The sequence below is a fragment of the Lactuca sativa genome, chromosome 5, assembly GCF_002870075.4.
Source record: "Lactuca sativa cultivar Salinas chromosome 5, Lsat_Salinas_v11, whole genome shotgun sequence".
Lineage (NCBI taxonomy): Eukaryota > Viridiplantae > Streptophyta > Magnoliopsida > Asterales > Asteraceae > Lactuca > Lactuca sativa.
Window position 1 is genome coordinate 239,660,952 of NC_056627.2, and position 27,173 is coordinate 239,688,124.

Sequence of the window (27,173 nt, forward strand, 5' to 3'; positions counted from 1 at the left end):
GAGACCTTACATTCATTTACACTAGTGATCTCTTAGTGTAATGTAGCTTCATATTGACAGGTGTGATTCAAATAAACTTAGTGGGTCGGGTTAGGAAGCCTGGTGAGTACATAGGGATTTCAATCCCACAATTTTATATCATATATATATATTTTAGAACTCACAAGTATATAATTTCACCATGTATAAACAACTCTTACCCCACCCCGTCAATCCTCTCAACGATACTCTACATACTCTCGGATCTAAAATTTACCTTTTTACTTAATCCATACTCCCGGATCAAGTATGTCTAATCCATGCTCTCGGATCAATAATTGTGCCCATTCTATACTCTTGGACTAGGGACAATTGACTATGCCTCAATCCATACTCCCAGATTAATGACAAATAACTATGTCCTATCCATACTCTCGGACTAAGGACAATTGTCTATGTCAAAATCCATACTCCCGGATTAATGACAAATAACTATGTCCTATCCATACTCTCGGACTAAGGACAAATCACCATGTCTAATCCATGCTCACGGATCAATGACATATTTTAAAGTTCTATTCTTCGTGTATAACTCACACGTACTCATAATAAGATAATGTTGGATAACGTGTCTAAGTCCATAACTATATTTAATATGTACTTGACCTGGTTTGGCATGGTCCATTTGGGTTGCATGGCATCTCAACAGTTGGATAGATAAAATGAGAAAATGACACTTACGATTTGTTAATATATTATAAGTTATAATATATTAATATGAAATCATATTATTTAATTAGTATTGATCAAGAATTAATTTGGAATTAATTTTGTTATAAAAAGATACTAATTAAATATGTGAGGATTGATTATGTAAATCTTTCATTCATGTATGGTGGGCTTATGGTTCATGATTCACTAGATTGGGCTAGGACCTATTAGGTACTCCATGGATGCTCCATGGAGGTTAAAACGCATGGATCCCGAGGAAATGAAAAGCCATGCACAATTAGGGTTTACATGGTGTAACCCTACATGTGACACACTATATAAAGAACCTCACATGGAGTAAAATCGGCACTGAGACTAAAAGGGTGAGGGCTAGCCGATTTTGTGATCAAGTGTTCTTCTCTCAATTTATTCCATGAGTTGTGGTGTTGTATGAAACATTTGAGACATCACATTTAGGGTGCTAGGCTCACAAGGTCTTAAGGAATCCAAGCTACAAGAAAGGTATGTCTTTCTACTAGTTTTTTATATTACAAGTACCCCATGCCATGCTAGTTAGGATGAAAACCTTGGAAAACAAATTTGCATGAATATTAGAGAAAACATAGATCCAAGGTTTCTAAGGTTGCATGTACACCATAAGAGTGTTAGTATGCTCAGAACCCATCGGATACTACCCAATATGCCTCATAATAAATTTAGGTTTACTCTTTATCCTAAATCATCATATATTATCAGGTATGTTCTTTAACACGTATTTCAGGCAACATCAAATAATTCGCACATAAACATATATTTAATACTTCAATAAATACTTGTATTAAAATCATTGTAACAACCGAAATCAGAAAGGTCAAGAAAGGAAAGGAAAAATCCTAAGTTAAATAGGGTTGACTCGTCGAGTCCAGGGAGGAACTCAGCGAGTCGGAGCGGGATCCGGGTGTAAAGTAAGTGACCAACTCGGCGAGTCGGCAAGTGGACTCGACGAGTCTGGTCTGGGTTGGGAAACCCTAATTTCGGGACTTGGTACCCTATTTAAGCATCTTATTCTCTTCCTTAGGGCTCAGTTGCGGCCCCTATAGTCCAGAACCAGAAACCCTAAGCCTCCATTGTTGCTCATTCAAGCTTTCTTGCCATTTTGGGTGATTTGAAGGAAGAAGGAAGAAGGCACCCATTGGGGATTCAAGGATTGGTAGTAGATCCAGAGTTTGTGAGGTCTTCCAGAACATTTGAAGGTAATGAGTCGCTACCTTCCCTCTTTTGCATATAGATCAACCTTTATCATGGGATTTGGGGCTTTTAGGGAAAGTTTAAGAACCATTTCGAGTTAGAAGCCCAGATCTGAAGTTGCTACTTCAGATCTAAGTGTATCTTGGCCTAGAGAATCATAAAGCATCAGTCTTTGGGTTGATTGTTAAGCCCCTTTGTCTTAAACCCTAGTTTATAGTGTTATAAGCCTAGATCTCCTTAGCCACACGTAAAGTTTGCCACTTTACGTAAGGAATAGACTTTAGAAGAGTGGATCTACAGTTTGGAGTCCATGCATGACTCAAAATTCCTCTACATGTATGTAGATCTGAATGGACTCGGCGAGTCCTTCGAGTGGACTTGGCGAGTAGCATGAAGATGAGGAGGAACTCGACGAGTGGGATGAACAACTCGTCGAGTCGGATGAAGTTGGGCATGAACTCGGCGAGTTGGAAGAGCAACTCGACGAGTTGGTTGAAGATTGCCTTGGGCTTGGCGAGTCTATTCGTGGAATCGGCGAGTTAGGTCGCGAAACCCCAAACCCTTCGAGTTGAGACTCGAATTAGTGAGTCGGGTGGAGACTCAGCGAGTTGGACAGGACAGGACTCGGAAATCGTTGGACTCGGCGAGTCATGGACTGACTCGGCGAGTCGAGTCGCGAATAGAAGGACCCTGAGCATATGCACTCGGCGAGTCAGTAGGTGGACTCGGCGAGTAGGGTTGACCTGGAAGGTTGACTTTGACCAGAGTTGACTTAGTTGACTTTTAGAGGACTGTCAGACTAAGTGTCATATTGTTGATAGCTCGGAGAGCTAGAGGAGCAGCGGCTCAGAGGATTGTCGATTAGCAGCCAGAGGATTATCAGCAGAGCTCAACAGTTCAGGTGAGTTTCCTTCCAGTAGGAACGGGTCTAAGGCCACAATGCCGGCCCGTTTAGCTAGCCATAGTTTCCGGACTTCGGTCCGATGCAGTAGTTAGTATGTTTGATGACTTCGTGGCTCAGACAGGATTTATGTGTTATGTGTTCCGCGTCACGGTGTAACGCCCGTAGATCCGGGCTAGTCAATTTAGAGACGATAGGCGTCAAAAATGAATTTTTGATGAAAGATTATTTAGAATGAATAATCTTAACTAAGTTATAGTATATGTTACAAGGTTTCCGTGCATATAAAGAACGCCGAAATCCGAGTTATAACGAAGAAGTTATGACCTGTCGAAGTTTCACGGCAGAACCGGCACGACGCTGAATGACGTAAAAAGTGAATTTACGTTAGAGTGATATTTAGCCTTAGCAATCTAAACGAAAGTCATAGAGTTCATTAAACCATGAGCGTGCTTAAAAAGAACATCCAAATCTGACTTCGTATGTGGAAGTTATGATTTTTCGAAGTTTCGACTTAGCAATATGCAGCCCGAATACTCGCTTTGAGATCGAGCGGTTTTTAGTCGAATCAATCTAAACGAGAATCGAAGATCTCATTGTTGGTATCGAAGCGATGAAAAGTTAGGCGGGAACGGACGTCAAACGAAGAAGTTATGAATTAATAACGAAGTTTTTCTGTCCCGGCCTACTAAAAATAATTAATCAAAAACAAAGTCAAAATTAGCCGACGGAGTCTAAACGAAAGTTGTAGAGCGTAGTCTCACCTACGCGTGGATATAAATAACGTCGAAAACGGAGTTCGTATGAAGAAGATATGAATTTCCGAAGTTTATTAAATATTTAATATTTAAATTTAATTCCAAATTTTGGTATTATCCGAAGAGGAGTCATCGGACTCATCCAAAGTACGCCCAGTGTACAGCGAAGCGTAACGTCCCTCGCACTCGAGTTCTTCGGATGACGCATGTCATGACGATTCGGACGCGTACGCCCCGCGTACTGCTGTACGCCCAGCGTACTCCGAGGCTCCAGCCTCCTATAAATAGGATGCGAGGGCAGCCGGCTCATTTGCTCTTTTTCTCTCTTCTCTCTCCCGTTTTGCATCGTTTTTCATGCAAGAATTATCCCGAAGCCCCGGTATCATTCCCGAGCCCCGAAGCAAGTCCCGAAGCCCCGAAGATCCCGAGAAGTGCGATTCCCGAGCCGAAGCTCTGCCCGCGAGGAGTTCGGTTTTTGTGAAGATCTTCCAGATCTGCCGAAGAATACTACTTCTACAAGCCGTAGTGCTGTCTGATCATCTTCTGATCAAGTGAGTGTGTAGTTACTTTCTTCTAACACATAAATATGAAGTATTTGTTATAAAATACATGTTATGTGTTTATATATTGTTGTTTATTTGAGATGAGTGTGGAATAGATGTTTTATATAGTTTTTAAATGAGTTAAACTGTATATGTGTTTTATATATACAAATATGTTGGATAGAACATGGATAGATGAGATAGTTGGTATGTGATAAAATGATGAGGTATGAAAGATGATTGAGAATGATATTGGCAGATGCACCAATTAGAGAATATCATAATACTAGCAGATGCGCTTAAGAACAATAACGGTGGATGCACCAAGTAGTGAATGTTGTAATCCTGACATATGCGCTTATAGGATAATCCTGGCAGATGCGCTTATAGGATAATGTCGGCAGATGCGCCTAAAAGAGAATGTCATAAACCTGGCAGTCGCCCCTCATAGTGTATGACGTAATCCTGGCAGAGGTGCTTAAAGGATAATGTCGGCAGATACGCCTTATGTAGAAATGGAAGTTTGTGCTAATTCCTTAGGTCAATCCTTAGGAATGAATGAAGGAAGGATAGTTGATTAATAGGGTAAAACCTTAAGAAATAAAGAAGATAATGGTGATGGGTAATTGGGTTGATTGTTTAATGGTTGAATATAATAATTATATTATTGTGGGTCGAAAATCGTATATGCTCACCAGGCTCCCAAGCCTGACCCACTCAGTTTTCTTTGCATTACAGGTAATGGCACAAGAGTATAAGTTGGTGGACTTGACGAGAGATTTTGGATTATAGGCCAGTAGTTATGAATAACTGTTGTAAGGCTTATTATGTTATGTTTATGCTTTTGGTCTGTATTGAACATGACATCCCGAGATTTTGTTATATAATGAAAATACATTTCTTTAAATAAATGCTTTGATAATTTTTATCATATTTTGTTTTGGGAACAAATTCCGCAACTGTTTTCTTTAAAAGATTTCTCTGATTTTATAAAACAAATCATAAACAAATCGGTCTTTTCTGGCCGTGAAAATGGGGATGTCACAGTTGGTATCAGAGCATTAGTTTAAGAGAACAAGGAATTTGTAGGATTTCTAGACTTAAACTTAGAATGCTTAGTGAAATTTTGAGATGTGTGTCTGTGATATTTTAGACACGAGCACTAGTTTATTTTAGGAAACTTGCCTAAAATGCTTTATGTGCTAAATGTTATATGTTTCCATATATGATATTATTTGTTCGGATCTATGGTCTGTTGCCGACCGGATCTAGAAACTTTATGTGTGTAGGATTCTAAGCGTACGTCTACTATATTAGGACTAGCATGTAAACGTTTCGGAGTGATAAGGATGATTTGAATATCTATCGTGAATGAGGATCTAATTTCACCTTATTCGTTGTATAGATCAAAAATGGTAAGAACAAGAAGTAGAGTTGGAAATGCTGATGAAAACAGGAATCGACCACCAGTGATTGAGCAAATATCTGTCGTAGCAGCAGCACCTGAGCCGATAACAATGGCTGGTGTACAATTGATGATTCAGACGATGTTGGATCGTCAGATGGATGAAACCAGGCGGTTGCTTCAACAGAATCGTGAAGAACTGTCAATTCAAGTGGAAGAACCTGAATTAAATGAAGGGCACTCGGAAGGAGGAAACTTTAGTGGATCTGTTGGTCAAGCCAACCCACCGATAGTTAGGCAAAACAACTAGAATGGAAGGAATGATGGAATGGGATGCAAGTATAAGGATTTTCTAACTTGCAAACCATCGACCTTCACTGGAAAGGAGGATCCGATCGGAGTTATGGATTGGATATCAGAAATGGAGCTAGCCTTCATGACGTGTGGTTGCAGAGGCAAGTTGCAGACCACTTTCGCAGTACGTCAGTTCAAGGGTGGGGCTGTTCGTTGGTGGAACACCTTGGGGAAGATCCTAAGTCCTAATGAGCCACTGCAACTGACCTGGGCAGAGTTCTTGGTGCAATTCAAGCGCAAGTTCTGCTCGGCCCAAAACCTGCTAGAGTTGGAGAACAAATTTCTGATATTGAAGAAAGGCAGCATGTCAGTGGATGAATACACTAATGCATTCATAGACAAGATGGAGTTTGCTTTGCGCATCGTCCCAGACGAACTGACAAAAGTCGACCGGTACGCAAAGGGACTCCCTTGGGAGTATGCGGTGCCAGTGTGTCAGACACCTACTCTAGAGGCAGCTATTTGGGCTGCCAAGTCTGTTGAGAATATGATCAAGGGGAGGACTGACAGTAAGGTTGAAGTTGGCGAGAAGAGAAAGTTAGAAGGAACTTCAGGTTCTAATGAGAAAAGAAAATTCTCGAATTCTGGAGGAGGAGGAAGGGATGAGGCAAGGTGGTGCGATAAGTGCAAGAAGAAGCACTCAGGAAAATGTGGCGCGGAGGTGACATGTTTCAAGTGTGGAAAGCATGGGCACTACGCCGATGAATGTATTTTCAAGGAATTAATATAAACCCTAGTTTTGCTAACTGATGTGTTGAATGATTGTCTGACTTTCTTGTATGGTGACTTGGTCGACTGCGAGACAATACTTGGGACGAGTATGAGTAGGTGTGAAAAGTAGTAGATGCATATACTACCGGAAGCACAGGACTCGCACTTGGATCAGGGAAAGTCACAAGGTTACCAAGAAGCTAGTAATTGATTCCGTTTTGTTCAAGTGTGTCATTACCTTTGTTTCGGTAGTGACTAGTAGGATGGTTCTTGTTCCGACCCTAGTGGTCATGTTTAAATTTGAGTTCAACTACGAGGAGTATGTTACGTGGTCTAGAGGACCAAGTTAGATGTAACACCTGACTTAAGTCAGAAGGTTGAAGTTAATGCGATTGATAGTGTCGCGCTCGTTGTTAAAAGAAGTTTGCAGGTAGAAATGCTACATGCTGAAATGTGATTATATCACATTAGAATATGAAGGAAGGTATAATTCCATTCTGGAATTTAACTTTACTAAAGACCGAGTCTAAGCGTCGCATCGTGCGATGAGAGGTCAATAGAGCACGACCCATCGGTTTGTTACAATAGATAAAGGAAAGTATTTATCCTGAGAAGAAGAAGGAGTCCACAATGAGGACTTATTTGGTAACTTGAAGGTTACGATTAAAAGTACAACATAGTACGATAAGCAGATGCAATATTGGGCATCTTCTGCGGTCAAGAAAGCCATAGAGTTAAATACTCTTTCGAGGAAGCATGGAAGTTACGGTTATTACCTAGGATGAACAAATAATGTGTGGAATCATTATGCAAGTCCTATTTCATTGATGATTCCGGGACGTAATCATCCTAAGGGGCAGATAATTGTAACGCCCGTAGATCCGGGCTAGTCAATTTAGAGACGATAGGCGTCAAAAATGAATTTTTGATGAAAGATTATTTAGAATGAATAATCTTAACTAAGTTATAGTATATGTTACAAGGTTTCCGTGCATATAAAGAACGCCGAAATCCGAGTTATAACGAAGAAGTTATGACCTGTCGAAGTCTCACGGCAGAATCGGCACGACGCTGAATGACGTAAAAAGTGAATTTACGTTAGAGTGATATTTAGCCTTAGCAATCTAAATGAAAGTCTTAGAGTTCATTAAACTATGAGCGTGCTTAAAAAGAACATCCAAATCTGACTTCGTATGAGGAAGTTATGATTTTTCGAAGTTTCGACTTAGCAGTATGCAGCCCGAATACTCGCTTTGAGATCGAGCGGTTTTTAGTCGAATCAATCTAAACGAGAATCGAAGATCTCATTGTTGGTATCGAAGCGATGAAAAGTTAGGCGGGAACGGACGTCAAACGAAGAAGTTATGAATTAATAACGAAGTTTTTCTGTCCCGGCCTACTAAAAATAATTAATCAAAAACAAAGTCAAAATTAGCCGACGGAGTCTAAACGAAAGTTGTAGAGCGTAGTCTCACCTACGCGTGGATATAAATAACGTCGAAAACGGAGTTCGTATGAAGAAGATATGAATTTCCGAAGTTTATTAAATATTTAATATTTAAATTTAATTCCAAATTTTGGTATTATCCGAAGAGGAGTCATCGGACTCATCCGAAGTACGCCCAGCGTACAGCGAAGCGTGACGTCCCTCGCACTCGAGTTCTTCGGATGACGCATGTCATGACGATTCGGACGCGTACGCCCCGCGTACTGCTGTACGCCCAGCGTACTCCGAGGCTCCAGCCTCCTATAAATAGGATGCGAGGGCAGCCGGCTCATTTGCTCTTTTTCTCTCTTCTCTCTCCCGTTTTGCATCGTTTTTCATGCAAGAATTATCCCGAAGCCCCGGTATCATTCCCGAGCCCCGAAGCAAGTCCCGAAGCCCCGAAGATCCCGAGAAGTGCGATTCCCGAGCCGAAGCTCTGCCCGCGAGGAGTCCGGTTTTTGTGAAGATCTTCCAGATCTGCCGAAGAATACTACTTCTACAAGCCGTAGTGCTGTCTGATCATCTTCTGATCAAGTGAGTGTGTAGTTACTTTCTTCTAACACATAAATATGAAGTATTTGTTATTAAATACGTGTTATGTGTTTATATATTGTTGTTTATTTGAGATGAGTGTGGAATAGATGTTTTATATAGTTTTTAAATGAGTTAAACTGTATATGTGTTTTATATATACAAATATGTTGGATAGAACATGGGTAGATGAGATAGTTGGTATGTGATAAAATGATGAGGTATGAAAGATGATTGAGAATGATATTGGCAGATGCACCAATTAGAGAATATCATAATACTAGCAGATGCGCTTAAGAACAATAACGGTGGATGCACCAAGTAGTGAATGTTGTAATCCTGACAGATGTGCTTATAGGATAATCCTGGCAGATGCGCTTATAGGATAATCCTGGCAGATGCGCTTATAGGATAATGTCGGCAGATGCGCCTAAAAGAGAATGTCATAAACCTGGCAGTCGCCCCTCATAGTGTATGACGTAATCCTGGCAGAGGTGCTTAAAGGATAATGTCGGCAGATACGCCTTATGTAGAAATGGAAGTTTGTGCTAATTCCTTAGGTCAATCCTTAGGAATGAATGAAGGAAGGATAGTTGATTAATAGGGTAAAACCTTAAGAAATAAAGAAGATAATGGTGATGGGTAATTGGGTTGATTGTTTAATGGTTGAATATAATAATTATATTATTGTGGGTCAAAAATCGTATATGCTCACCAGGCTCCCAAGTCTGACCCACTCAGTTTTCTTTGCATTACAGGTAATGGCACAAGAGTATAAGTTGGTGGACTTGACGAGAGATTTTGGATTATAGGCCAGTAGTTATGAATAACTGTTGTAAGGTCTATTCTGTTATGTTTATGCTTTTGGTCTGTATTGAACATGACATCTCGAGATTTTGTTATATAATGAAAATACATTTCTTTAAATAAATGCTTTGAGAATTTTTATCATATTTTGTTTTGGGAACAAATTCCGCAACTGTTTTCTTTAAAAGATTTCTCTGATTTTATAAAACAAAGCATAAACAAATCGGTCTTTTCTGGCCGTGAAAATGGGGATGTCACACACGGACCGATGCATTATGCAGTATATGTGTGTCCATGTTAGTTGATATGTTTATGTTATGCTTTGTTCAGTTAGTTCCGGAATTCGGTCCAATGCAGTTAGTCCGGACATCGGTCCGATGCAGGGGACAAGGTCCCAGTTAGTTTCTGGATTTCGGTCCGAGGCAGGGGGCAAGGTCCCAGATAGTCCGGGCTTCGGCCCGATGCAGTTTCCAGACTTCGGTCCGATGCAGGGGACATGGTCCCAGTTAGTCCGGGCTTCGGCCCGATGCAGTTTCCGAACTTCGGTCCAATGCAGGGAACATTGTGCCAGTTAGTCCCGGCTTCGGCCCGTTGCAGTTTCCGGACTTCGGTCCGATGCAGGGGACATGGTCCCAGTTAGTCCGGGCTTCGGCCCGATGCAGTTTCCGAACTTCGGTCCGATGTAGGGGACATGGTCCCAATTAGTCCGGGCTTCAGCCCGATGCAGTTTCCAGTCTTTGGTCTGATGCAGTGGGCAAGGCCCAGTATGTGCTTTATATGTTGTATGGTATGTGGTAGTTTGGGGGAGCTCACTAAGCTTCGTGCTTACGGTTTTCAGTTTTGGTTTCAGGTACTCAGTTTTCAAAAGAGGAGTTCGGGAAGATTGCAGTGCACACACCATTTGTTCAGCCTGGGATGTTTATACTCTGATAATGAGATTATGTTTTGGAATTTATACTCGAAAAATTATGTTATGACTTATGATACAGTTTTATAAATATGGTTTTAGTAATGTTTTAAAAGAAATTTTTAGACTTTGTTTTTGGGATGTTTCAAGTTGGTATCAGAGCCTTGGTTTGAGGGATTCGGACATACCCTCGGGAGTGTATGAACTCAAACTAAGGGATTGGTATAAAGGTTTTCAAAAGGAAAAGACAGTTTTGTAAAAAGAGTTGTGAGAAAGAAAACAGTTTTAGTAAAGCAAAAGAATTCAGAAAGAAAGGAGTTTTGGTAAGAGAAAAGGGTGTGGTGCATGCAATCATCCGAGCTCAAGTAAGTACTCCCAAATTACCCATACAAGTTTATGTTATCAGTTTCAGTTTCAGATCAGTTCAGTTTCAGTTTCAGTAGAACAGCATGCTAGAATAGGACTAATGATCTAGGATGATGCCTTATGTGCCTGCTTTATGTGTTTCAGCTTGATACGAATTTCATCCTAGTATTGAGTAGACAGTAGTAGGATAGCCTGTGTAGGTTATGCCTGATAGTATGAGCTTAGCATTGTATGCTAGTATAGTTTCTCGTTATGAGAATAGATTTGCATGAGTAGTTTCCTGTGTCCGAATGCTGCTTGCTTTGTGCTTTGTGGAACTTTGAATGATGGGAGTTAGCCATTAGGTGAATACGTCACGTCGGATGTGAGCAGGGTTGAATAGTCTCAGAGTGCTGGATTTGGCCCTATTGCGCAGCTCTTGTCTGAGTCCAACCGTTGTAGGGACGAGTCTTTTACTCGAAGGATTATCTGAGCCTCGTCACATGTGATGGTATTCAGGTGGTGGCTAATTGGCATTACAAGGAGGCCTTTAGTAGCTGAGGACTGTTTGGGTAGAGTCAGAGGTTCCCTAGGGCAAGCCTAGGATGAGAGTAGCAAAGATCGGTAGTAGAGAAAAGGGGACTTGGTGGAGTTGAGGTAACTCTTGAGGAAAGTACGGATAAATGTGGAAGGTATTATGGGCCCGTACTACTGAAAGCAGAGGATTCATACTCGATTCAAGAGGGGCTAAGGCAAAACCAGGGAACTAGTAGAGTGTGTGAGAGATCCCTCAGCAGTAGTGTGTAAATTGATTAGGAATTGTTATATTTTCAGCATGGTGACATTGCGCGAGTTACCAGTTAGCAGTTCGGGTATCGGGGAGGGATCTGGCTCAGGTTCTAGAGTCGGGCAGCTTGATGATCAGATGAGGGATGTCATTTCTGCAGAGATCATGCGCAACATCATTGATCAGACTCCAGTGATTTTTGGTTCGCTTAGAGAGGCCATCGTGGAGCTTATGGACAGTCATTTGGAGGCCTCTAGGGCCGGGATAGTTTCAGGACAGATTGGGGCTTGTATAGAGCCTGATGCTTATGGAGTTTAGGGATCCATCAAGGAGGGAGTTCCCATTTTTAGCTCTTATCATCAGGGGACAGGAGTGAGGATGAGAGTAGCAAAGATCGGTAGTAGAGAAAAGGGGACTTGGTGGAGTTGAGGTAACTCTTGAGGAAAGTACGGATAAATGTGGAAGGTATTATGGGCCCGTACTACTGAAAGCAGAGGATTCGTACTCGATTCAAGAGGGGCTAAGGCAAAACCAGGGAACTAGTTGAGTGTGTGAGAGATCCCTCAGCAGTAGTGTGTAAATTGATTAGGAATTGTTATATTTTCAGCATGGTGACATTGCGCGAGTTACCAGTTAGCAGTTCGGGTATCGGGGAGGGATCTGGCTCAGGTTCTAGAGTCGGGCAGCTTGATGATCAGATGAGGGATGTCATTTCTGCAGAGATCATGCGCAACATCATTGATCAGACTCCAGTGATTTTTGGTTCGCTTAGAGAGGCCATCGTGGAGCTTATGGACAGTCATTTGGAGGCCTCTAGGGCCGGGATAGTTTCAGGACAGATTGGGGCTTGTATAGAGCCTGATGCTTATGGAGTTTAGGGATCCATCAAGGAGGGAGTTCCCATTTTTAGCTCTTATCATCAGGGGACAGGAGTGAGTGGGGCACCCTGTCTCCAAGAGAGACCTTTGCATGATTGGATAGCTGAGGACGTTATGCGAGCCATTCACGAGGATCTGCCCGACATGGTTGTGAGGATCACTGATAGGTTGATTGCGAAGCTCCAGGATCAGACAGCTGTTGTTCAGTTGACGGGCGGTGTCGACAAGGTAACGCAGGAGCGAGAGACGGGCAGGGAATTGGAAGGGAAGAGGAAAACGGATGAGACTCAGGTAGCCACAGGTTTGGGTAAGAGGCCCAAGGGATCGGATTTGAGGACAAGGGACTATCAGAGCCGTAGTCGATTCAGGAAGTGCGGTAAGACGCACCTGGGTGCGTGCAGGCGTAGAAGTGGTGGCGATGCCGGATGTTTCAAGTGCGGCCAGATTGGCCATTTTAGCAGGGATTGTATTGTTACCATCGCCCATGGACTTGATCCGATATGTTTCCATTGCAGTCAGAGGGGCCACAAGAAGGCACACTGTCCGAGTTTGTATAAAGCAGGGCAGGTGCCAGCTCCTGCCCTTGGGACTTCAAGTACCGCCAGTGGTTGCCGAGGCCGGGCAAGGGGGCCCACGGCTTGGAGCCAAGTTTTCCGGTTGATTTCATCAAGGATTCGAGTAGCGCTGAGTGATGGAGGTATGTATCTTTTACCTCCCTGTCAAATATTATTCATGATATTATTGTTATGTTGCTGCATTGATGTCAATAAGCATTTGTGTTAGGTATTATATTACCTGCTTGTGACGAAGTTTTATGCCATCTACATACCTTGGAATTGAATGGTGAATTAGAGGTCGTCCCCTCTAGATCAGGTTACTTCGGATACAGTAACTGTAACATGTATGTGTAAGATTCAGTAGTGCCTTACTACTTGCGGAAGGCGTTAGTCGGGTAATGGTCAGTTATATTCTCAGTAGTGATAATCCAGAGTTTGTTAGTGGAGTAGCTAGCGGTCAGTAAGGAAGTGGGTTGGGGATGTGCACCCCAAACGCAGGTCCTCGGGATGTAGTCCCTAAAGCAAATACCGTTAAGGATCGAAGGGTGCTCAGTCAGATAGCAAGAAGGGTGCGGATCTAGTAAGAGTTAGTTGGAGCGCTGGCAGGGGTAAACGTTGGCGGACAGCATATCGCCCTTTTAATGGAAGGAAGGTTGGGGAATCCTTTCGACCAGTGAGCAGTAAGGAGTTAGCCGAATCCAAGTGGGGGAGAACCCTCCGAATATACAAGGATAAGAGCCTCGTAGACCCAGAATGAGTGCGTGGCCTCTGAGAAGAAAAGATAGTAGCACAGTGATTGATGGATTGAGGAGTTCAGAATTGGGAGTTTGAGGACCTTCCCAGCATTTAGTTCATGTAGTTGAGATGGTTAGAAGCTGGTTGGGAATCCAGGATTGGAGGACCACCTGTAGGACTCAAGTGAGTCGGAATGAGGATCCTGAGAACGGTTAGCAAGAGATGCTTTCGTATTAGTAGCCAGTGACAGAGTCAGCATGCAGAATTGTGTAGATTCAGGAGTTGGGAGTTTGGAAACTTCCCAACAATAGCTTCTTGTATCCGGATTAGTAGACGGTTGGTTTAGGAACCAAGCCGAAGAATTCCTCGACGAAGCGCTAAGTATATCAAGGATATAAGATGTCGAGGTTGATGCAGTATTCAAAGACAGAGGACTGGTTTTGAGAAATCAGGATGAGGAATCACTAGCAGGACTAGGGATAGTCAGGATGTCCTCGGAATAGTAGTAAAGTGTTGTAAGTCTACGGGGGTAGCCGTAGCATTCACTAGCAGTTAGATAGTAGTAGAGTGTTGTAAGTCTGCGGGGGTAGCCGTAGCATTCACTAGCAGTTAGGTAGTAGTAGAGTGTTGTAAGTCTGCGGTGGTAGCCGTAGCATTCACTAGCAGTTAGATAGTAGTAGAGTGTTGTAAGTCTGCGGGGGTAGCCGTAGCATTCACTAGCAGATAGATAGTAGTAGAGTGTTGTAAGTCTGCGGGGGTAGCCGTAGCATTCACTAGCAGTCAAATAGTAGTAGAGTGTTGTAAGTCTGCGGGGGTAGCCGTAGCATTCACTGGCAGCCAGATAGTATTAGAGAGTTGTAAGTCCACGGGTGTAGCCGTGGCCTTTATCAGGTTGGTAGGCAGCATGAGCACGTTGTTGGGCGGGGGGAAGTAGTAGTACCCACCCGTTCGGATGCAGTAGTGAGGATATGGGAATCCACGGGTTAGATTTTGGATTTCCCAAATGGTTCAGTTATGGTTAAGTCGGCGATTTTTCAGTAGATCGTCACCTCAGTTATGAGATCAGAGTAGCAGTGGACCGTTGGGGTTCGGGTATGTTAAGGGCTACCGTCAGTCTGGGAGCCATCATGTTGTTAGTCGTGGAATTGATGATGTCAGGATGTGACGTTTGGACCTGATCGGTGGATCGAAAGGTTGTTAGAGCCACAGTGACAGGATAACTAGTGGAAACTAGTTCCAGAGAAAGATTTTGTTCAAGAAGTCGTGGGAGCGACTAAGTGAGGAGTCCTTTGACTCCACAGTTGAGTTGGAACTCAGTATTGTAGATAACCAACGAATGATTGGAAACCAGGAAGGTCTCGAGATATTTGGGAAGCAGCCTTATGGCAGTTCAGTGTTTCAGGCAGTTCTGTGTTTGAGTCAGTTCAGAGTATCAGTCAGTTCAGTGTTTCAGGCAGTTCAGTGTTTCAGGCAGTTCAGTGTTTCAGTCAGTTCAGTGTTTCAGGCAGTTCAGTGTTTCAATCAGTTCCGTGTTTCAGGCAGTTCAGTGTTTCAGGCAATTCAGTGTTTTAGGCAGTTCGGTGTTGCAGGCAGTTCAGTGTTTCGGATAGTTGCAGTGTAATGGTCAGTATTAGTATGTGTGTTGGAATGCAAGTGCTGACGGTATAGTTGGTTGATTTGGAAATGGCAAGTCCCTCTCAGCAGGATCAGTTGAGCCTTCGTCCAAGTATAAGTGATCTGTAAGGATAGCTAGGCGGGTGGCTTTTCTTTTAGGATGGAAGGCTCGAGTTAGTAGGAGTTGAGCAATCAGATGAGAGATAAGCAAGCTGGTTCCAGCAGCATCGTTTCAGTATGAGCGGCAGAGTGGATAGAAAAGTTATATATAATCGAAGTATCTTCAGAAGTCGCTGGAAGCAACTAGTAGGTTGCGATGGGGTATAGGGACCGGTAGGAGTCCGGTAACTCAGATATCGACAGATTAGTTGGACCAGGGTGGTTTCAGTGCATCCGGTAGGCGGATGAGGGGTAACAGAATTTTCAGTCGGAGGAAGTAACGTTAAGGAAATAATGGAAAACAGAAGAATTCAGTATGTACCAACAGTAGTGACCAGCACTGTGAGTGGCTGGAGTGATGGACAAAAGGGTTAAAGTCACCAAGCAGGGTGTTGAGGTGGATTGCAGGTCAGTTGATCATAGAGAACTTCGAGGATGAAGTTTAGTTTAAGTGGGGGAGAGTTGTAACACCCGAATCAGAAAGGTCAAGAAAGGAAAGGAAAAACCCTAAGTTAAAGAGGGTTGACTCGTCGAGTCCAGGGAGGAACTCGGCGAGTCGGAGCGGGATCCGGGTGTAAAGTAAGTACCCGACTCGGCGAGTCGGCAAATGGACTCGGCGAGTCTGGTCTGGGTTGGGAAACCCTAATTTCGGGACTTGGTACCCTATTTAAGCATCTTATTCTCTTCCCTAGGGCTCAGTTGCGGCCCCTATAGTCCAGAACCAGAAACCCTAAGCCTCCATTGTTGCTCATTCAAGCTTTCTTGCCATTTTGGGTGATTTGAAGGAAGAAGGAAGAAGGCACCCATTGGGGATTCAAGGATTGGTAGTAGATCCAGAGTTTGTGAGGTCTTCCAGAACATTTGAAGGTAATGAGTCGCTACCTTCCCTCTTTTGCATATAGATCAACCTTTATCACGGGATTTGGGGCTTTTAGGGCAAGTTTAAGAACCATTTCGAGTTAGAAGCCCAGATCTGAAGTTGCTACTTCAGATCTAAGTGTATCTTGGCCTAGAGAATCATAAAGCATCAGTCTTTGGGTTGATTGTTAAGCCCCTTTGTCTTAAACCCTAGTTTATAGTGTTTTGAGCCTAGATCTCCTTAGCCACACGTAAAGTTTGCCACTTTACGTAAGGAATAGAATTTAGAAGAGTGGATCTACAGTTTGGAGTCCATGCATGACTCAAAAGTCCTCTGCATTTATGTAGATCTGAATGGATTCGGCGAGTCCTTCGAGTGGACTCGGCGAGTAGCATGAAGATGAGGAGGAACTCGACGAGTGGGATGAACAACTCGTCGAGTCGGATGAAGTTGGGCATGAACTCGACGAGTTGGAAGAACAACTCGACGAGTTGGTTGAAGATAGCCTTGGGCTCGGCGAGTCTATTCGTGGACTCGGCGAGTCAAGTCGCGAAACCCCAAACCCTTCGAGTTGAGACTCGAATCAGTGAGTCGGGTGGAGACTCAGCGAGTTGGACAGGACAGGACTCGGAAATCGTTGGACTCGGCGAGTCATGGACTGACTCGGCGAGTCGAGTCGCGAATAGAAGGACCCTGAGCATATGAACTCGGCGAGTCAGTAGGTGGACTCAACGAGTAGGGTTGACCTGGAAGGTTGACTTTGACCAGGATTTTGACTTTGACCAGAGTTGACTTAGTTGACTTTTAGATGACTATCAGACTAAGTGTCATATTGATATTGATAGCTCGGAGGGCTAGAGAAGCAGCGGATCAGGGGATTGTCGATTAGCAGCCAGAGGATTATCGGCAGAGCTCAGCAGTTCAGGTGAGTTTCCTTCTAGTAGGAACGGGTCTAAGGCCACAATGCCGGCCTGTTTAGCTAGCAGTAGTTTTCGGACTTCGGTCCGATGCAGTAGTTAGTATGTTTGATGCCTTGGTGGCTCAGACAGGATTTATGTGTTATGTGTTCCGGGTCACGGCCCAATGCAGTATGCAGTATATGTGTGTCCATGTTAGTTGATATGTTTGTGTTATGCTTTGTTCAGTTAGTTTCGGACTTCGGTCCGATGCAGTTAGCCGGACTTCGGTCCGATGCAGGGGACAAGGTCCCAGTCAGTTTCCGGATTTCGGTCTGATGCAGGGGGCAAGGCCCCAGTTAGTCCGGGCTTCGGCCCGATGCAGTTTCTGGACTTCAGTCCGATGCAGGGGACATGGTCCCAGTTAGTCCGGGCTTCGGCCCGATGCAGTTTCCGGACTTCGGTCCGATGCAGGGGACATGGTCCCAGTTAGTCCGGGCTTCGGCCCGTTGTAGTTTCCGGACTTCGGTCCGATGCAGGGGACATGGTCCCAGTTAGTCCAGGCTTCGGCCCGATGCAGTTTCCGGACTTCGGTCCGATGCAGGGGACATGGTCCCAGTTAGTCCGGGCTTCGGCCCGATGCAGTTTCCGGACATTAGTCCGATGCAGTGGGAAAGGCCCAGTATGTGCGTTATATGTTGTATGGTATGTGGTAGTTTGGGGGAGCTCACTAAGCTTCGTGCTTACGGTTTGCAGTTTTGGTTTCAGGTACTCAGTTTTCAAAAGAGGAGCTCGGGAAGATTGCAGTGCACACACCATTTGTTCAGCCTGGGATGTTTATACCTTGATAATGAGATTATATTTTGGAATTTATACTCAAAAAATTATGTTATGACTTATGATATAGTTTTATAAATATGGTTTTAGTAATGTTTTAAAAGAAATTTTCAGACTGTGTTTTTGGGATGTTTCAATCATGTTCACGAAAGGGACTACACACTCACTTGTCAAAGTGATGATTCCAAACTCGGGCAACGCTTCGCTTCTAACGATTCTATTTTTCTTTACGAAACGTAGCATTATTATCGCTAAGTTTTAGTCTAATCTTTATTGCAACTAATTATTAGTTTAGCTTCATCATTAAATCAAAGTCTACTTTCATGATGTATCAAGTAAGGAACAACCAGGTATGATCATATCGGAGGTAGGGTCCGTTTGGTATACGAAGTATACTGGTTGGAAATCCCACTTTAAATACCTCACTAAATCACAGCCTATATATCATCCCCGTAAGTAGATCTATCAGTATAAAGACTTGGAATCACTGATAAATCTTGTTTATAAGTTCAGAATAACAATGCTATATTTAAATATAAGCTAGATTTAAAGTAGGGTAGACGTATCTCTCTTACAGCGGGTTTTGCTAAAAAACCGGGCTCCGCTGGAGTAGAGCATCTGAGCCGAAAAGCTCTTTTTCTCGGAGCCTTTGGGCGCTCCGAGGCTTTCCTCTAGCACGTTAAGGTTACTAGGGATTTAGAGGGGTTTTAGGAGTCTATAGAGAAGTTATAGAGAGTAAGAAAGGCTTATGGTGTGAAGAAAATATAAAAAATTCATCCTTTATTTATAGGGGTTTAATCACAGAGTAGGACCTAAGTTTCATCCGTATCTTCTGCGTACGAGATCCGTTTTCTAAGTTCTTTATATCAATGCTTTGGTATTTATGAGTACTACAACTTTCATTTAGACCCTGTCGGCTAATTCTCATTCTATCTCCGATTTACAAAATTATATCGAATTTATCGCGCTCGAAAAGTAGGGACTAAGTTTCATCCATATCTTTAACATACGAGCTCTATTATCGACATTCTTTATATCCACGCGTTGGTATTTACGAGTACTACAACTTTCATTTAGACCCCATTGGCTAATTCTCATTCTATCTCAGATTTACAAAACTGTATCGAATTCATCGCGCTCGAAGAGTAAGGACTAAGTTTCGTCCATCTCTTTCGCATATGAGCTCTGTTTTTGTCTGTCTTTTTATCACTGAACTCCTATTAACGATATCTTCATTTCTCTTTTATATTATTTTGGATAAAAATTGACCGATCCAAAATTCAAATTCTGGGCTGCACACTGCTATGCCAAATCTTAGAAAATTCATAACTTCCTTTTACAAAGTCAGATTTGGACGTTCTTTATATGCATGCTCTCTGTTTAATGTATAATACAACTTTCATGTAGATCTCTAAGGCTAAAAAGTAGTTTATCAAAAATTCACTTTTTATGTTACGCGGTGTCGTGTTGTTTAGCCTTAAAACTTCGACAGGTCATAACTTTTTCGTTATAATTCGGATTTTGGTGTTCTTTATATGTAAGGAACCCTTGTGACATATACTATAACTTGGTTGAGATTATTTATTATTTTGACATTCATTGTCTCTAAATTAACTAGCCCAAATTTGTAGGCGTTACATAAAGGCCAAGAATTATGAACAACAAAAGATATAACAATTCGGACTGATAATAATTTTGGTACAAGAGAAAAAGTCTCCTCACAGTCAATTCCTTCCTTCTAATTATACCCTTTTTTAACATTTGGTTCCTAGTACGCATTTAAATTATAATTTATTCATTTTTGTAGAGGAACTCGACGAGTTGGCAGCCCCAAACTCGTCGAGTAGAAAGCAGAATGGACACGGGTTTTAAGTAACCTAATCGATGAGTTGAGAGCCCTCAACTCAACGAGTAGTGCTGCCAGAATGAAAACCTAACTTCGAGGTTTTGCACCCTATTTAAGCATCCTAATCCCCACTTGCTGGCCTCATTTCCAACCTCCAAGTCCCAAGCTTGTGATCCATTTGTGAGTGAAACTTTGTGTGTTTTGAAGCTTGTGAAGGAAAGAGAAGCTTGAGGATTCAAGAAGAAGCTAGTAGATCCAGAGACTCCAGTTCTTCCTCAACATTTTCTGGTAAACAAGTCTCAAATTTTCTTAGTAGCTTCTTAGATCTATTTATCAATTGTTTATTGGATTTTTGGTCCCAGAAGCTTGATCTTTGGGATATGGACGTCCCAAGTGAGTATACCTTCAGATATGGAGCCATGGAGGGCTTTCATGGCATAGAGGTGCAAACTTTCTGGCCATTGAATCCCTATGCAATCCGTAGGATGTCATTTTGGCCTTTTAAGCTCCAAAAAGCCATGAATGGAGTGAAAGGTGGAAGCTTTACGAGTTCATGAAGATTTTAGGGTCTAGATCTCTACTTGTATGCTTTAGTTTGGAGTATGGATGGCTTGTGGACCAAGATCTAGGTCCTAAAGAGTTAGGGCTTGAGCTAAACCCGTTAAGTAAAGGTATTAATGGGTGAAGTTGGAAACTTTACCCTTAAAAGGACATTTTCAGTGTATATGAGAAGTATGAAGCTTGGATCTAAAGAGTGGGGGATTAATCCATTTAGATGGCCCAAAACACATACCTATCAGATTTATTATAAGTTTCAAAAATATTTTTCCAAATGTCCTCAAACACTTCTAAGTAGGTATGACTAGCATAAACGGAATCAAAAATGGAAGAAAGAATCCAAGAACAGACAACGGCTTTAGCCCTGCCCCATTTTAGTTATTTAACTTTATCAAAAGTATTCTTTTTTAGAGTTCCATCAACATAACCTAACTTGTTTCTCTCCTTAATAGCTCTAGACATAGAACTTCTCAGCAACCAAAAGTTTTCATTTCTAATTAACTTTATAGTTACAATGGTTGTGATAGCATTATCTGGAGGATGAATCACTACTAGAAAAGTCCCCTTTAATGACACGCAAACAATGACATGCAGTGATTTACGATACGCATTTTCCGTGTGTCCTAAAAGTAACGCCCGTTTAAAAAAAGATGAAGGATAGAAGATACGCATTTTTGCGTGCCCTAAAATTAGTGTCTAATATAAAAAAACTAAAAACACGGAGGGCACCTATGTTAAAATGAGCGCCGTGTAGGGATGTCGCTTTATATTTTATTTAATGAAACGCGCGTTTAGCCTGGGGCAAATGAAAATCCCAAAATTTGAAAGGCCGCCATTTTATTTCCATCCTTCTTCTCTCTGATCAATACCCCAAAAAAACCCAAATATCAACACCACTCCTCTTTTCTCGCACAACAAGAAACTACGACTTTGATCATGAAATTCTCAAAGCGTTCAAAGGATTAGGAATCGAGATCATTATCGGGCTAGGAAACAAATTCCTGAGAGATATAAGCATAGGGACCTGTATTCGTGGAATTGTAGTTGGAAACGAGGTTCTAAGCGGTGGTGATCATGAAATATGGGAGGTTCTGCTACCGTCGGTGAAAAACATCCACACCGCTCTCAACCCCCTCCACCTAGCCGACGATGTTGAGGTTTCAAGCCCACATTTCTCCCGTGCGTTCGCTAGTTCGTTCCCTCCGTCAGCCGGCGCGTTTAAGGAAACCCCAGTTCCCTACATGAAACCTCTCCTCGAGTTTTTTCCCAAATCAAGTGCCATTTCTACATAAACACGTATCCATTTCTCACATACATCAGTGATCCCGAACACATCGATTACGCAATCTTCAAAAATAACGCAGGAATAGAAGACGCAAAAACGAAATTACATTATGATAACATGTTCGAAGCACAAATCGATGCCACTTACGCTGCTTTGGAAAAAGCTGGATTTGAGAAGATGGAGGTTATAGTATCGGAAACCGACTGGGCTTCAAAAGGTGATGCGAATGAAGCCGAAGCTATGTTGAGTAATGCGAGAACGTATAATCTCAACTTACCTAAAAGACTATTGAAGAAGAAAGGTACACCTTACATACCAAATTCAGAAAGAGACTCGCCTTTCTCTACATCTGCAATTTATGAAATCCCTAATCACCTAATCGTATTTGATTAATCTGTCATATCTTATTGATTGTAATTGTTAATGGATACTCTAATTAATCTCGTCTACAAACTACATAAAGCATACACAACCCTAGGCGACTTCAGTGAAGAATCCTCTCTTCCTACTCTCTGGGACGCCTTGCCTACAATTGAAGGCATCGGTGGTCAGGTATAAATATGCAGATATTAATCGCCAATCATAATTTCTTTTCTTTTCAGCGTTCTTTCATCCGATCAATGACTTAATTCACTTAATCTTCTTGCAAGCATTTAGGTTCTCAATTTTAATTTATGGTGTTTGTGTGTCTTTGATCTTTATTTCATATTTCAACACGATGATCTGTAATTCTAACCCCTGATAATGGCTGTTCATATCTATTAACATAACTACATTTAACTTATTGATTTAGATGAAAGTGTAAAACTGTTTGTGTAAGCTGTTTTTATTCTTGCACATGTACTTCACAGTTCACTCTAATCACTTTCCATAAATTGTTTTTAGAGCTCTGGAAAATCATCTGTTCTGGAGAGTGTAGTTGGCAATGATTTTTTGCCTCGTGGTTCTGGTAATTGTTATGTCTTCAAAGTTTTCTGATTCAATTTGTTGGATATAAAATATGATTAACATCTATTTGCAGGAATTGTCACTCGGCGTCCTCTTGTTCTACAAATTCATTAGATTGAAGAAGGAAAAGAATATGCAGAGTTTGCTCACCTTCCACGAAAGTGGTTCACTGATTTCCACAAACATCAAGTCAAAAAACAGGAAGCATTAGTTTTACAGTTGAGAGAATGATATCTGTTCTAGTCAATAATATTCACAGTTAATGTTGTGTCTTTAGTGTTGACTGATCAACCATGTTTTTCTGGTCATGGAGTTGGTGATAAGTGTTGTGTAGATCAATCTTTAAGAATTGTTGTGGCCCATGCATATCAAAATGGCGATGATAGGTCGGATGGGGGATTGGAAACTTATATTTGATCGTGACTTTTTAATTGAATCTACATACTCCATGTTTGGTTTTGTTGTCAATTACCTTACTTTCCTATTTAAAACATTTAGCTTTTCCATGTCCCTAAATCCTAAATTCCTAATCGATTACTCAAGTCAAGTTCCCAAATGATGTCGACAAATTGATAGTTTTGTGTTTAATGATTAATGATTACTTTGATATGTATTATTCTTCTTCTTTACATAGTGTTGTATTATAAAGTATGAACTTACTTATTTATTAATTTTTATGTTATTAACTTGCTTTTTAGATTTAGGTTATAAACTTCTTTGTGTAAGCACTAAGCAATGTTGGTTAGCTTAGTTTTCTACATAAATATTCTTATTTTTGAACTCTATTGGATACACATTTTTGTATGTTAGAAAATGCTTGTGTTGATACCCATTAACCTCCTTAATAGTGATTGTTTTTGTGGTATTGAAAATATTGAAAATGGTGATTGTTTATGGTTCAGCTGGCGCAGGCAAAACTGCTCTCATTAGCAGGTTAGCCCAGGGGCATGGGAGTCAAGGTATGTTATTTTTGTCTATACTATTTGAATTTCTTAATTCTTTCACAACTTTAAATATTTCCTTTTATGAATATATCTGATGTTTTTCTTCTTTTAGTTCTTTCTATTCATATGGATGAACAAATTGATAGAAAAACACTAATTGGGAGTTATGTATATGCTGAGCAACCTGGTGAGTTTAGGTGGCAGCCTGGTTCCCTTACTCAGGTTAGTTACTTCATTTTTTTATACTTAATTAGTTATTTGTAGTGTAATTCTAATATGGATGTTTTTTTGGCTACTTATAGGCTATCATTAATGGACTTAGGGTTGTTTTTGAGGACATTGATAAAGCTCCTGCAGATATACAATCCATCTTCTTTTCATCATCATTTTACTTTCACAAAACCATTTATTTAATTCTCTCATTTTCATTTCATCCACTCACTAGGTGTCCAAATTGCAAGAAGGTACGAGCAAGGATCATCAGGCTCTCGCGTGTCCATCTGTAGTTTATGACACATTTGTTAAGAAACAGAAATCAAATCAAGAGCATTTCATATTCTTCATAAGGTATAGTATGCTACTACATTACTACACTTACCCCTTCCAAAAGAGGATGTGAATCTGGAAGCTCATATCTGCAAAATTGATATAAAAAACGCCAATTAGAATTCACAAACCACACAACTTATACAAATAACATCATCTTTTCACAATTACTTACACTTGGTGTTCTGTTCTTAGTTGGCTGACATTTTGAAGTTTAGGTACAGGGATTGCTGCAGCTTCTGAAGTTAAGGAAATTAGTGCTTTTGACAGGTCACTTTCTCCAAGTTCCACGTGTCTTTCCATGTAAGTCTTCAAATTCTGAGTAAACTCTTCCATTTTTAGTTTAATCATAGGAATTTCTTCACCATCTTCTTCACAAAAATCCTCCATATCAAGTTCTTGTTGCATCTGTTCTGGCTCTGGTGTTGTGGGAACCTCAATTATAGGCTCTGGTGACAAAGGCACCTCCACTATAGGCCTTGATGTTGATGGAGCTTCAATTATTGTCCCTGGTGTTGATGATTCTTCAACAACAAGGTTACAAATTTGGACTTCAATTACTGTTTTCTAGTCTTTGATTATATGGTTTGCTATTTCAGGTGGCCAATATGTGATTGTTTGATTGCTTTCCATTCCTCCGGATATCCTCTTAAAAAAGTTGAAGCTTATGTTGCACTAAGGAAGTATGTGTTTCTCTTACCTTCATACTAAGATTAGTATTCTCAGTTTGAAGGTGACATTTGTTTTCTTATACTAGTTTTTCATTAACATACATTTTTTATAGCTACCAACAATCAAACAAAAAAACATGGTTACTCATGTTACCTTTTAAATATTCTTTGTTTCAGACCTTTCCTTGTAAATGAATTGGGACCACAACACCTTCTTCATGACCGGAGGAAAGTATATAAGGTATAGCGTTTAAATTTTTTTAATAAATACATGTTTTGCTAATATCTATATCGTTAGTTCTAGTCTTCCCCAGTTACTAATGGTGATTCTCTCTCTCTCTCTCTCTCTCTCTCTCTCTCTCTCTTTTCTGTTTTCATTTTAAACATCATCAAGTGCCTAGAATTGTATGGAATTCCAGTTCCAAGATATGCATTAGTAAATAGGGACAAACCATATCAAGATTTGGAGTATTTTGTTGAGGAAGAAGATTTTGTTGAGGTTCATGGGCAGCGATTTTGGAAGCCTTTTGTAGAGAAGCCTGTTCATGGTATGCATATCTCACAATCCTTTTCATACACCTGCTCCAACTTTTCCCTGTTTGCTAGTAATGTAGTTATAAATTATAATTAAAACTTTGACTGTGGAGGAAAAGACATAAATGCCCTTTCCAAATGTAATCATTTTGTAATGTAATTCATAGCTGTGAATAAATAGAGAGTTTTAACTAATTAATTTTTTAATGTTTATATGCATGGTATTAGCTATTAAATATTAATGCATGAAAACAGTTGGCATACAAAGTTCTTTGGTCAAGCTTGCAAAGTCGTGGCTATTAAATATTAATGCATGAAAACAGTTGGCATACATTTTTTTCTAATAAATTATTAAGATAAAAAAAAAAGAAATTAAGCGATTGGACTTGCAACGGGACTATAACTGATTACAGTAAGACAAGGTTAGAAACTCATTTCTTGAATTTTATAAAATTGTAAATGTGGTGCAAGGGTAGTTCTAAATATTTGCATCTGGTTTCAGCGGTTACTCAAGGAAAATGAAAATGGTAGCAAATACTGGGCATATGGAGGTGACTTTGGAGATACACCAAATGAATTAAATTTCTGCTTAAATGGTTTCATATGGCCTGATCGGACTCCTCATCCTGCTCTAAATGGTGATTACTATAATTTTTTTGCTTAGTATGTAGGTTTTTGTTTAGTTATTTCCTACAAAAATGTTTCCATGATGAATCTTTTGGTAGAGACAATGTATAAGAATTACTTCATTGAGCTAATTATGATGCGATCCTTTGTTTATTTGTTTTCAGAGGTCAAGTATTGCTATCAACCAATTAAAATTTCGTTCACCAATGGTAATTAAGGTATCAATATCATCACTCTTACTTATTTGTCTATATCATTTCATGAAAATGTTTATGTTGCGTATTATATATTCATATGTCCAGTTGTGCTTTCTATATAGAAAATGTTAACCTTGGTCTTTGCATTTTTTGTTCATAGATCACAAACACCAATTTCTTTCAAACAACAGAAGATCTAGAGTTTAATTGGGTGATTGAAGGTGATGGATGTAAACTTGATTCTGGAACTCTCAGTCTACTAACATTAGAGTTTAATTGGGTGATTGAAGGTGATTTTGGTTCTTGAAACGAGACTCAAGATATAATATTTTGGTATGGCTAGAAGCTTTGGAGGAAACGAGACTCAAGCAAAAGTAAACACACAGAGAGTTGTTGGCACATAGTAAGCTAGATGATGCAATTGTATATAAATGAGTTCATTTTTTTATAACATTTACTCACTTTTACAATAATTATTTGTATTTGACATATTAGTGAAATGAATTATCTTTGTTATTTATGGTATTTTATTTTGTATTATGAGATTTTTAATGTATTATTTAATTTGAAATTTAGCAAATCTATAAATATTATTTTTTTTAAAACATTTAAAATTATGATACGCAAAAATGTGTGTCATCTTCATTTATGACATGGCCTTTCTTGACAGGGGCTTTCTTGATGCGCATTGCGTGTCATTAACACGCGCGTCGTAAGGTTACGACACGCGAAAGCGTGTCGTCTTTCTTTATGACAGTCCCTTCCTTGATACGCATTGCGTGTCGTAAAGGCGCGTCGTAATTGCGCGTCGTAAATGAGCGTCGTAAATGCGCATTGTCTATATACGACGCGCAAAAGCACGTCGTCTCTCTTTACGACAGGGCCTTCCTTGACGCGCATTTGCGCGTCGTCTGAGCCTTTTACGACGCGCAATGAGCGTCGTAAAAGGATGTTTTTCTAGTAGTGAATGTAGAGAGGATCGTCAAAGTTAGTTTGATAATTATTTCCAC

General features: G+C 40.8%; 1 pseudogene; it reads left to right on the forward strand.

The window, feature by feature from the left end:
• LOC111897940 (glucan endo-1,3-beta-glucosidase 14-like) overlaps nt 1-26,950 on the forward strand; it is an 81,776-nt pseudogene extending 54,826 nt beyond the window's left edge.
• Nucleotides 26,951-27,173: the final 223 nt, after the last annotated feature.